At 39.7% G+C, this 13,790-nt stretch overlaps 1 non-coding gene across 1 annotated transcript; it reads right to left on the reverse strand.

The window, feature by feature from the left end:
- Positions 1 to 311: 311 nt before the first annotated feature.
- LOC113896707 lies at positions 312 to 418 on the reverse strand. Its single transcript, XR_003512084.1, has one exon. It is a non-coding gene; the product is annotated as a U6 spliceosomal RNA (small nuclear RNA).
- Between the last annotated feature and the right edge of the window lie 13,372 nt (positions 419 to 13,790).

Genomic DNA, 13,790 nt, shown 5'->3' on the forward strand with positions numbered 1-13,790 from the left:
AAACATGGTTATAATGTTAGATCATCGTATTCTGATTAATATATTTTGACAACTAGACTCTAAGTCCCTGTAATGGCAGTTTCATCCCAGCATGAACCAACCATAGTTTGAGAAATGATGACATATGAACCATCATAGAAGATTTTGAAAACATAGAAAATCTTCTTTTGTGATACTAAAGGGCAAGAAGTGACAAACTGTTTTTTTTTTTTTAATTACAATAAATAAACTCAAATGGCAGGGAGAATAAGACCCCATTTTTAAAGTTTGGTTGATATGTATGTAATAGTGGGGTCTCTCTCTTTTCCTTTTTTAATACAGAATGCTTTACAAGTTTGCATGCCATCCTTGCACAGTGGCCATGCTTGTCTTCTTTGTTTCATTCCAATTTTATTATCTGTGCTGCCAAAGTGAGTAGAGTGGGACCTTTATTTCAACTCAGTGCCAGGCATAGAATAGGCCATCAGTACATGCATTCCGAATGGATGAAGATGGTTGATACACTGATACTTGGCATAAGGTGTTGTATATTCTCATCTCCCTATATAATGTAAGTGAACTAGCGCTTCTCTTGATTTTAGTTTTATTTTTGGCCACAATATGTTATAAGTAAACTGATCCATTTTTCCAAAAAAAAAAAGAAGTCTGAATCACAAGATAAATAATGGAATGAAAAGACTTGTACCCATTTCCATCCTTATTGAAGGAGGAGGGTGGAGGGTTCAAATGCAGAACCAGTGCTGGCTCACAGCAGACATCCAGGGACACCTTTATTTTCCCTTCACCACCTCTATTTTCTCCTCCCTCTTGTGTGACAAGCCTAATGATTGAGGACATTTCTACCTATTGAATATAAAAAGAAGCTAATCGTTTTGGGATCAAAATATCTTTAAAATGGCAAGGTGAGCACATGTGAGCTTTGCTAGGTCAGTCCACAGGTCAGCCAGCAAACAGTGCCCACAGATTGATAGCCAGGTGAGAAATGCAGGTCAGAAGGGACAATTTAGAGAACAAGGGCAGTTAGTTAAGGGCTTTTGCTATAACCAGTAAAAGGATGGGGTGGGTGGTAAACAGATTTGAGGCCAGCCTTGTCTGGGATTGTGGAAATAGGCAAGACAGTCATGTTTAGGGGAAATTTCATTTGGCATCTGGCCACGGTTACTTGGGGCTCCATCATGCTAGGCTTTTCAATCAGAGTAACTTTCCAGCAGCATTTAATATCTGTAAAGCAATCATAACTGCTTGTCAGTAGATGCACACAAGAGGAAGAAGGAGGGCAAGCTACTTAAGGAGCTAACAAAGGCTCCTGTCATTTTACTTCCCTCAGAGTTTGAGTCTGCAGGTTTCTACCTGTTTACTTTTATGATAACATATTGAAAAATAGCTGAAGTTCTTGATAAAATGAACAGTTTGAATGTAATACTGACTTTATTTGAATACTTATCTTCAACCAGATAGCTCCCTTTGGTGATCTTTCCTCTGAGTGAAGCAGTTGACAGCTAAGGAGCGCTGCTAGTTTCAACGTGTTTACCTGTTCACTTCTGTCTGAGATTGCGGTTTGCCCTGACACAATGAACAAATATACAGAGGTTCAGAGACTAAGAGATTTTCTTGGGAAGAGACATGTATTGTTATTGTTCAGTCTCTTAGGTCATGTCCGACTTTTGCGACCCCATGGACTGCAGGATGACAGGCTTCCCTCTCCTTCACTGTCTCCTGGAGTTTGCTCAAACTCACATCCATTGAGTCGGTGATGCCATCCAAACATCTCATCCTCTGTTGCCTCCTTCTCCTCCTACCCTTGGACTGCAGGGAGATAGAACCAGTCAATCCTAAAGGGAATCAACCCTGAATATTTGTTGGAAGGACTGATGCTAAAACTGAAGCGGCAATACTTTGCCCACCTGATAGGAAGAGCTGACTCAATGGAAAAGACCCTGATGCTGGGAAAGACTGAGCACAAGAGACAAGTGCGAAAACTACTATTTATTTTTAAAGGGCAGGTTGAGGTTGTGTGTCTTTTGTGTTTGGTGAGACACGTCAATCCAGTATGCAGAAGAAACATGATTCTATAGAATTAGTATTTCACAAAGAGAATGAAAACACTGTCATTTCACAGTTTGGCACTGTGATAATTAAAAGTTCTTTATATAAGTAAATGAGTTTTTCTTTAAAAACTGAAATTATCCTGAGAATGACTTTTGTACCTTTTTGGTTATACATTTACAAGTATAATGTGTAGAATTACCATCTATTTCGCTCTAGTGGGACTCAAGTCTTTTAGAGACCTCTGCATACTGATTTTCCCTGCCCTGTTTTCTCTTATTTATCAAGACACTGGCTTCTTAATTAATCTGCCTCTTTCTCCTGTACATCTTAGAGTGAGATTCTTAAAGGAAGATCCAAGCACGTCGTGCATTTGAATAATCTGCACAATTTTTTCAAAGCAGATTCCTGGGCCATAGTCCACCTTTTCCAAATCAATTTTTCTGAGCTTGAGGCCCATGATTTTGCATTTTTAATAAAGTCATCAAGCGATACACACAAGAATTTCCAGATTCTTTCAAAATGGGAAAACGTATCTTCCAGGGAGTGGAAGCTTTAATGTAAAAGGGGGCATGGGCAGGGAACTTAGAGCTTTTATGCCAAGGGAACACAATCACACTTCAAGAAGAAGTTTTATAAACTTACACATTAAAAATGCACATTTCCAATAGTATTTTGTGTATACTTATCATTACTGGCAATTTACTGGCAGGCTTCCTAGGTGGCTCAGTGAGTACAGAATCTGCCTGCAATGCAAGAGACTGGAGTTCGATCACTGGGTCTGGAAAATCCCCTGGAGAAGAGCATGGCAGCCCACTCCGGTATTTTTGGCTGGAGAATCCCATGGACAGAGGAGCCTGGTGGGCTACAGTCAATGGGGTCACAAAGAGTTGGGCAAGAGTGAAACGACTGAGCACACGCGCAATTTACTGGCAGGATTAATTGAACTGGAATAGATGCTTAATGTAGGAGTACATACTTCTCCTTATGGGAAGTTTAAAAGTGATATAACATGACTTTATTGCTTTAGTGGCCACAGAGACCCGCATTCCTGTGGATGAGCATCACAGGAGGATTTTCTGTCCCACTGCACCATGGAAAAGCAGGAGTTGGCAACATCCTGACTCTATGACTGTTACACACACAGTTACTTGTATGTGACAAGTAGCAGAACTTGATGATAACACTTCAGTTGCTTGATATGGCAGTTTCTCAACTTTAGCTAGTGACCTAATATATTACCAAGTAAGTCTTTCAAAAATGTCTACCAAAGCAGAAAATTTTGAAATAGGTCATGCAGAGACACCTATCAACACTGAGATGGACTACAGCTTGCCTCCCCTGTGCTTATGGCAAGAGCAGTCCTTCTAGCACTGTCTTCATATTCTGATCACTCAGAACTTCCTAAAAAAACCCATAACTGAGCCTCATTACATAGTGGGGGAAGAATCAGAAGACCTAGAAAGGGATATCTTCAGTACTGAAAGGCTGAAGAGAGGTATATTTTGGAGAAAAATGGGCCTACATAAAATGTCCAACAGCCAAACCACAACATTTAGCACATTCTGTTAGTGAAGACTGTAGAATCGGAACACTGATAGTGAAAGTATAAACTCTCAACATTGGAGAGAATGAGAAGGGAACCATCATCGGACCTGACATTTCAATACTTTCCTAGAAGTACAAGGATGATTGGGATTGGTTGATTTGGAGGAGAGGATGCTGAAGTCTGAAAGGGGAGGGGAGAGCTACAGGACAGATGGAAAACCGTTAGTTTTGCACAGCACTGGAGAATGTGGTTCGTAGGATCACAGGGACAGGGGAGAGTAGGGGTGAAGCAGGGACACAGAATAGGGGGTTAACTAAAGTACAGAATATTGACCACCCTGCCATAGCCTTTGCTTCCCCTGCACACAGAGGTCCTAGAAGCCAGGCAGCACTCCTTAAACAAACAAACCAAGGAAAAATGGGGAAGATACTTTCTCATTGTACTGAATGAACAATCTAAGGAGAACCAAGACAGCCAGGACAGGCCCTGGGGCAAAGGCCCCTGTTCTGTCATTTTAAAGTCCCCAGTGTGAAGGCTGGCCAGTTGACAAGCCCCACTACCACCAGAGAGCTCACAGACTGACTTCTGTGGCCTCGTGCTTAACTCTAATTGAAAAACAAGGGACACTGAATATGAGAAAAGCTTGCAACAACAAAAAAAAGAGAAAGATCAAGATTAACAAACAGGAAAAAATAAATGATCCTAGAGGAGATAGTTCGGAGAAGGCAATGGCACCCTACTCCAGTACTCTTGCCTGGAAAATCCCGGGGGTGGAGGAGCCTGGTAGGCTGCAGTCCACGGGGTTGCTAAGAGTCAGACACGACTGAGTGACTTCTCTTTTGCTTTTCACTTTCATGCATTGGAGAAGCAAATGGCAACCCACTCCAGTGTTCTTGCCTGGAGAATCCCAGGGACGGGGGAGCCTGGTGGGCTGCCGTCTATGGGGTCTCACAGAGTCGGACACGACTGAAGCGACTTAGCAGCAGCAGCAGCAGAGGAGATAGTTAATTCAGAATTCAGGAAAAAACTCTTCTAATCTGTATTAGAGAAATTAGAGAAGACTCTGCTGCACCCATAAACAAAACAGGATGCAATGAAAAAGGAAAATGAGAGAACAAAAAGGAGCTCTAGGCACTTTAAAATATGTTGTCTGAAACTAAAACATAGAAAGTAAGAAAATGAGTGGTTAGAAGATGGTTGAGTGAACTTTCTAGAATAAAAACCCAAATGTTAAAAAGACAGAAAATATGAGAGAAATGTTGTAAGACATATATTCACATATGCACTTATTCGAAAGCTCAACATCCTGCTCATAGGCATTTTAGAAACAGAACAGGGGAGACAGAAGGGAGGAAACAAGAAAGGAGATTTCCTAGAGTAGAAGACAAAAAGCCTTCAGGCTAAATAAGGCCAGGGAGTCCCCAGTACATCAAATATTAAAGCCCACACTGTTATATTGTCATAGATTTTCAGAATATCATGGGGAAAAATTATCCTAGTAATTTCCAAGGAGAAGAAACAGCACATCAACAAAATAACAAGTGTAAGTTTGGCACTGGTTATCCAGTCAACCATTTTGAACGCTAGAAGATAATGGAGGAATGCCTTCAAAGCTTTAAGTGGAAATTCTGTTCAACTTAAAATGCTAAAAGCAGTCAAGCCAACTGTCCAAAGAAGGACACATTTAAAAAAAACTTAAAAAATGTAGCTCCCCTGAAAGGGACTATCCTATGTCTTAGGATATTGCTTGAGGATATACTATAGCACAATGAGACAGTAAACCAAGAAAAGAACAAAAGGTAAGGTCTAACAGACGATCCAGTCTAGGAGAGGACTGTGATGATCCATCCTAGAGAGAGATCAGAAAAACTTGGAGCAGGATAATGGAAGGCTTGGGAAAAGATTTTAAAGGAAAAAATATTTAATACTATTCTTGAGATACTAAAACAATCTAGGAGACAGAAAGGGCAAAGTAAGAAACAAAACAAACCAAAACAAAACACATAGGAACTCTAAGAAAACAAACCAGATAAGAAACTAAGTATAGGACTTCCCCAGTGGTCCAGTGGTTAAGACTCCACCTTACCAATGCAAGGGGTGTGAGTTCGATCCCTGGTCAGGGAACTAAAATTCCACATGTTGCAAGGTGTAGCCAAAAAAAAAGAAGCTAAGTATAACCATAGCACACTACTTAGTATTGTATGGATTTTATTTGTATTCTTATTAGAATGTGAAAAGTGGTTAATGACTGAATGCTGCTGCTGCTGCTGCTAAGTCGCTTCAGTCGTGTCCGACTCTGTGCGACCCCATAGACGGCAGGCAACCAGGCTCCGCCGTCCCTGGGATTCTCCAGACAAGAACACTAGAGTGGGTTGCCATTTCCTTCTCCAGTGCATGAAAATGAAAAGTGAAAGTGAAGTTGCTCAGTCATGTCTGACTCTTTGTGACCCCATGGACTGCAGCCTACCAGGCTCCTCTGTCTATGGGATTTTCCAGGCAAGAGTACTGGAGTGGGGTGCCATTGCCTTCTCCTAATGACTGAATAGACTACCTAAAAAGATAGTATTACATACTTGTTAGGAGCACTATCTCTAAAATTCTTACCGGTTGTATGAATCTAGAAATTTTCTTTATTTCTATTTTATTCATTTTCCTTTCTATAAGATAGAAATAATAATAATTACATATTTTATAGTTTTGTGAGGCTTAAATGAGTTATTTTACACAAAGTACTTGTAACAGTGCTTAACTAACAGAAAGTCCTCAATAGATATTAGTTAAACAATAACAAACCACATAAAAAATAGAAGTATTTCTTGACACAGAACAAAATAAGCTAATAGTAGATTATGACTATAATGAATAAAACAAAAGCTGATAGATAAATTCATAATATAGAGATATAGAAAGAAACAACAGAAGAACCAAAAAATAAATAAAAGTATTGCTATTGAGGAATCAAGAAAGGTAAATATTTTTATCTTTAAATATCCTAAAATTTTATTCATCCATTAAAATGGAAAACAATAAAACAAATGAGAAAAAAAAAGGAATGTAAGGTATCTGGAATGTATAGAGGAAGCAAACATTTTTTAACAAGAAGTAAAATTAACACTATGATATCTAGAATTCTTACTAGGAATTTCAGGAAACTCCAAGAGTTTGAGAAATATAGAATCATAGAAAAAATGCCAATTTCTGGACAAAATTTTATCAGTTTAAAATAGTTTAGTAATTCACCATAAAATAAAAAAGGTAATGTGTACTTCTACTGATGAAATCAAGCAAAAAATCACAATATATCTGAAAAACAAGTGAGGATCAATGTCAGTCACTCTTTTAGTTTCCCACCCCTTGAAATCATCAAGCATATTTTAAGGAGGTGTTTGATTACTGACTTCAAGCTCTTTGGGCGTAACTTTTGCCATCCAGATATGCAGATGATACCACTCTATGGCAGAAAGTGAAGAGGAACTAAAAAACCTCTAGATGAAAGTGAAAGAGGAGAGTGAAAAAGTTGGCTTAAAGCTCAACATTCAGAAAACGAAGATCATGGCATCTGGTCCCATCACTTCGTGGCAAATAGATGGGGAAACAGTGGAAACAGTGTCAGACTTTATTTTTGGGGGCTCCCAAATCACTGCAGGTGGTGACTGCAGCCATGAAATTAAAAGACGCTTACTCCTTGGAAGAAAAGTTATGACCAACCTAGATAGCACATTGAACAGCAGAGACATTACTTTGCCAACTAAGGTCCGTTTAGTCAAGGCTATGGTTTTTCCAGTGGTCATGTATGGATGTGAGAGTTGGACTGTGAAGAAAGCTGAGCGCCAAAGAATTGATGCTTTTGAACTGTGGTGTTGGAGAAGACTCTTGAGAGTCCCTTGGACTGCAAGGAGATCCAACCAGTCCATTCTGAAGGAGATCAGTCCTAGGTGTTCTTTGGAAGGAATGATGCTAAAGCTGAAACTCCAATACTTTGGCCACCTCATGCGAAGAGTTGACTCATTGGAAAAGACTCTGATGCTGGGAGGGATTAGGGGCAGGAGGAAAAGGGGACGACAGAGGATGAGATGGCTGGATGGCATCACCGACTCAATGGACATGAGTCTGGGTGAACTCCGGGGGTTGGTGATGGACAGGGAGGCCTGGCATGCTGCAATTCATGGGGTCGCAAATAGTCGGACACAACTGAATGTCTGAACTGAACTGAACTGGGCTTCTCCAATTCTCTTTCTTTCCTGGCTGCTGTATGACTATGCTGCATCATTAGATTTCCTTTTCTGTGTTCCCAAAGGATGAGCATATTTGCGGTCAGTCTTGGAAATCTGATCTTTATCCTGAATCTGCTCAAAAGCCACTAGAGATGAATTATGTGAATAGTCTTGTTTTATTAAGGAAATGTATAATACATACTTAAAATAGCAAGGCTTGCTTTGGTGAATTTCATCACTGCTTCCTAATCTGGACCTCATAGAACATGCATTTTTGGGGGCTGTTTGATTTCTTTTATTTTTTGGTCAGTGTCTAAGACCTTAAAATTCATAATCTTAATTTAGTTGTTTGCTTAGGCTAGAGATATCAATGACAAAATATTTCTGTCTGCCAAAGCTGACCAGTATTTCCCAAAATCTGGAAGAGAACTCACTCTAAGAGCTTTAGTTGGGCTCCTAGGAACTATGGTCTTTCAGTTCAGTTCAGTTCAGTCGCTCAGTCGTGTCCGACTCTTTGCGACCCCATGAATTGCAGCACACCAGGCTTCCCTGTCCAACACCAACTCCCGGAGTTCACCCAGACTCACATCCATTGAGTCAGTGATGCCATCCAGCCATCTCATCCTCTGTCGTCCCCTTCTCCTGCCCCCAATCCCTCCCATCATCAGAGTCTTTTCCAATGAGTTAACTCTTCGCATGAGGTGGCCAAAGTACTGGAGTTTCAGCTTTAGCATCATTTCTTCCAAAGAAATCCCAGGGCTGATCTCCTTCAGAATGGACTGGTTGGATCTCCTTGCAGTCCAAGGGACTCTCAAGAGTCTTCTCCAATACCACAGTTCAAAAGCATCAATTCTTTGGCGCTCAGCCTTCTTCACAGTCCAACTCTCACATCCATACATGACCACAGGAAAAACCATAGCCTTGACTAGACGAACCTTTGTTGGCAAAGTAATGTCTCTGCTTTTCAATATGCTATCTAGGTTGATCATAACTTTCCTTCCAAGGAGTAAGCGTACATGTATATATACTTGTGTTTCTCTTCTACTCTTTGAAACCACATGGACTGTAGCCCACTAGCCTCTTCTGTCCATGGAATTTTCCAGCTAAGAATACTGGAATGGGTTGCTATTTCTTTCTCCAGGGGATCTTCCCAACTCAGGGATTGAACCCATGTCTCTTGTGTCTACTGCATTGGCCGGCAGATTCTTTACCACTGTGCCACCTGGGAAGCATCTCTTCTAAATGGTACAGAAAGGTTCATATGAAATTTCTAGCTTTAATGAAACTTAAGAATATAAAGTAACATGAAGTACTATTGGAATTAATGTCATCAGTGGCTTAAGGCTTTGTTCTCATAACTTTTTAGTTCCACTAGGTCTCCCCATCTTCCCTTTTATTTCAAATATCACATATGATTCAGCTGTTTGTCATGCTTAGCGGAAACATGTGACTTTGATAGAAGGATTTAAAGGAGCATGGTTGGAGCTGTTTTCTCCTGATGACTGTCCACTGCTAGCTTCAAGGTTGGCAGTTCTGATGCTAGGGATGGAGCTTCTAGGGGGTCAGGAACAGAAAACTCAGGTCGGAGGGAAGAGTCACAGAGGTTACTACTAGTATGTGGAAAAGAGAGAGGAGTGAGGAAGGCAATGTGGCTATAGCTCAGCAGGGGAGAGAGCTCCTGGAGGTGAGGTCAGAGAGGTAAATGAGATGATGAGATCAGGGGGTAGATTTTGCAGGAGCTGGGAGGCTTTGAAAAATGTTTCTGAAGGACCTTTACTTTGGGAGAAGTGGGAGAATACTGGAAAGTTTTAAGTAGAAGAATACGAGATTTTAAAGGATAACTCTGAACTGAATTGGCTACTCTTTTGAGAGTAGATTATATGGAGGAAGAGTGAAGCAGGAAGGCCAAAAGAAGGATAAGGCTACTGTAATTAACAGGCCATAGATGATGGTTGCTTGGACCGGCAAGCTGGTGATGAAGGATCTGAAAGATGATTGGTTGGATTCTGTCTCTGTTGTGAAGGTGGAATCAATAGGATACGCTGATCATTTGAATGTTGAACATACAAAAGAGAGGTCAGGGCTGACTCCATGATCATGGCCTGAACAACTGGAAGGATGGAGTCACCATTTACTGAGCCGGACATGTATGTCTTCAGGTAAAGCAGGCTAGTGGAAGAAGATCAGGAGATCAGTGTAAGAAATGTCAAATTTCAGAATCTGTTACAAATATTAATACAAAGTTGATATGAATAACCAGGAAGTAAAATTCTAACTTTTCTATATTCATTTTCAAAGTTGAGTTGACACAGACTAAATATCATGAGATAAATTTATATCTTGATGATAATTTTAGATCTTTCATATAAAAATTCTATGGCAGATCTATTTTTTGTTGCTCTTATTGAATAATAAATTATGATCACTTCTAAAAAGACTTCCAAAATAAAGCATAACAGCAAAGCTTGAAAATACAGTCCTTTACCCTTCTTCCCCAAATTGACACCAATGAGCCTCAAAAGCCTGAGGGCCCTTTACTATCAGATCATTCATTATTATAATAAAGCATGTCATGTCAAAATTCACCAGGCATATTCACAAAGCATATTTTACACTTGACTTGCCCCTGAGCATTTAGATATTTATTTCTCCCTGAAGCCACCTGTAAAGTTAGATTAGATAATGCTTAGGAGTTTGGTTTTACTCAGGTGTGCTGACAAGCACAAAAAAAATAAATCCTTGGGAATTTTCCAGATTTCAGTTGTCCTTTGTCTGTGCAAGTTAAATGAACCACACAAACAAAGAAGGGTAGAATTTAATTTATTCATCTTTCTCCTTATTGAAAATGGTGTAGCCAGTTTATGTTATTCAGAGGAGGCTTTATTAGCTCTCAAATCTCGGGCAAATCCACAATGGAGATAGATATGAGTCTACTGGGACAGACTCGGAAGGACTCGAGGCTTGAGAATTTTCCAAAGCAGCTCTCAAATGTCCTCTGTCACTGCAGCTGTTCTTCCCCTCACCCCATCCCCTCTTGCAAATGACTGTATCTCCTAACTCATCCTCCCACGACTCTTGACATCAAAACTCCAGATTGTCTAAACATCCAGACTCCAACCTCAGATCCTCTATTCCCACTTCTTTTTTTTTTTTTTTTTGAGATTCTCTATTTTTATTTATTTTTTAAAAATTTATCAATTTTTAATTGGAGGATAATTGCTTTACAATATTGTGTTGGTTTCTGCCATACAACAACATTATTCCCACTTTTGAAAGTACTCACTGGCATCCTACTGCTCACGTTCCATAAAACTTTTTGCCCGCCCCCTCCCCCTAAATTAGAATACTTCTTCATAGCCTTTTCATGCCTGGCACTTTCAAACAAAGATTTATATTAACTAGTCCCTGAAGCCACAGTTATCCTATGCCCCGTGGAATTCCATTACTCCCACACTTAGGGCCTCTCCTCCTGGCAGAATTCAATTGTTAGTCCCAAGGAGAGAGACATGGAAGGGTGGATTGGAAGATAGGTGTTCCAGGACAAAGCAAAGCATGAGTGAGGAGGCTCTTCAATGAGGCTATGAAAGAACAGTGAAAAATTTCAGTTGTCCAATGCATAGAAAAAGCAAATAAGTGAAAAATACTCAAGGGGTGGATCTTATAGGGTCTCAAATGCCCAGTCCAAGAGTTTAGAATTTATTTGAGAAGCATAGGTACTATATATCACAGGGAACTAGATTCAATATCCTATGATAAATTATTAATATAATGAAAAGAATATGTATGTATGCATATATATGTATGTATAACTGAATCATACACCTGAAAACTAACACAACATTGAAAATCAACTATACTTCAATTACAAAAAAAAGCCTTTGTTAAAAAAAAGTGCAGGTAGTCACTGAAAACTCCTCAGCTGGGTAGTAACATAATAATGAACATGGAAAAGAGCTAACATAGTACAATTTTATAACTTACTAAGTTCGCTTCTATATGTGATCTGAATTATTGATTGGTTTTCATTATGAAAACCAATTTTTTCATAATTTTTTCATTTTCCCTCTGACACCAACATTTAATCGGGATCAAAGAGAGAGGAAATACTGGGAGCAAAAGGACCTGGTAAAGCCATTGCAATGATGTTTGAGATTTTAAGTCTGAGTGATGGGCTGGGGATAATGGGACTGAAATTATCAAAAGTGAGGGAAGGAGGACACTGAAGGTAGATGATGGTGATTCATTTTGGGGGACATATTGAATGTGACGTGGTAACCAGAAATGCAGGCATGTTTTACATGCTATTAGATCTGTGGGACTCTAAAACACAAAGCTGTAGATTAGGAAGGTATGCACATGGAACATTGTGTGATGATCAAAGGAGATCAAGTAAAAAGAGAAATTCAAGGGCAAAATTTCTATAGCAGGAGGAGGAAAAGAAGCTAGAGAATATTATGAGCTTTATGAAGACTGGACCTTGTCCTGACTGTTCAGCACTGTAATCCAGCATCTAGTACTGTCGCTGGTACCAAGCAGGCTTTCAGTAAATGTCTGTAGACTGCATGGCTGAAGCATTGCCAAATTGCCCTCTGGTGGAAAATGTCCCTCTGCCTATCTGAAGGTATGAATGGATGCTGCGAAAAGGAAAGCAAGAAGCTTGTGCAGAGATAACGGGTTTGTTCCATTCCCAACAGTGTGTTTTGGTCTAAAGCCATCTAAATAAGAGCAAAAGGGGAAGAAAATGGGGAAAAAAATTCTTGCTAGTGAGGCCAATTCCCAAAGCCAGGGTGGCTTTGGCTTTTTTTGTTTATGTTTTTAATGAGTAATCATTTGTTAAATTTATCCATTGACTGTCAAAAATTCCATCCTTTCTATTAATTTACAACCAGAGGAAATTCCTAGGAGATTTCTGAAGTTTTCCTTTGTCCAATATTTGGATGAGCCATGGGCTGCACAATGCTTACATAACCTTTAAAGTCAGAAAAAATAGAAAGTAACCCAAATGGCAGTTTTATGAGACTTCTGAAGGGTGGGTTTCAGGAACGATTCTGCGATTGAGATCACAGTTTATTTTCAGCATTGGCTATGTGGAAAATTTGTTTTACTTTTGTAATATCACACACAATTTAAGGAGCCTTGAATGTGTTTCCTTTAAACCACTTCAAATTCCTTTGTGGGTACAGGATCAACCAATCAACTGAAAAATTCATGAAGTAAAAACAGTTAATTTATTTGAATAACTTATCCCACAGTACAAAAAAGATCTTAATTATCATAGAATACACAGAAGAATGATACAACAGAGATCTTCATGATCCAGAAAACCATGATGGTGTGATCACTCACCTAAAGCCAGACATCCTGGAATGTGAAGTCCAGTGGGCCTTAGGAAGCATCACTATGAACACAGCTAGTGGAGGTGATGGAATTCCAGTTGAGCTATTTCAAATCCTAAAAGATGATGCTGTGAAAGTGCTGCACTCAATATGCCAGCAAATTTGGAAAACTCAGCAGTGGCCACAGGACTGGAAAAGATCAGTTTTCATTCCAATCCCAAAGAAAGGCAATGCCAAAGAATGTTCAAACTACTGCACAATTCCACTCATCTCACATGCTAGCAAAGTAATACTCAAAATTCTCCAAGCCAGGCTTCAACAGTACATGAACTGTGAACTTTAAGATGTTCAAGCTGGATTTAGAAAAGGCAGAGGAACTGGAGATCAAATTGCCAACATCCACTGGATCATCGAAAAAGCAAGAGATCCAGAAAAACATCTACATTTGCTTTATTGACTACACTAAAGCCTTTGATTGTGTGGATCACAACAAACTACGGAAAATTCTTAAAGAGATGGGAATACCAGACCACCTGACCTGCCTCTTGAGAAATCTGTATGCAGGTCAAGAAGCAACAGTTAGAACTGGACATGGAACAACAGACTGGTTCCAAATCAGGAAAGGAGTATGTCAAGCCTGTATAT

The sequence above is a fragment of the Bos indicus x Bos taurus genome, chromosome 7, assembly GCF_003369695.1.
Source record: "Bos indicus x Bos taurus breed Angus x Brahman F1 hybrid chromosome 7, Bos_hybrid_MaternalHap_v2.0, whole genome shotgun sequence".
NCBI classification, from domain to species: Eukaryota; Metazoa; Chordata; class Mammalia; order Artiodactyla; family Bovidae; genus Bos; species Bos indicus x Bos taurus.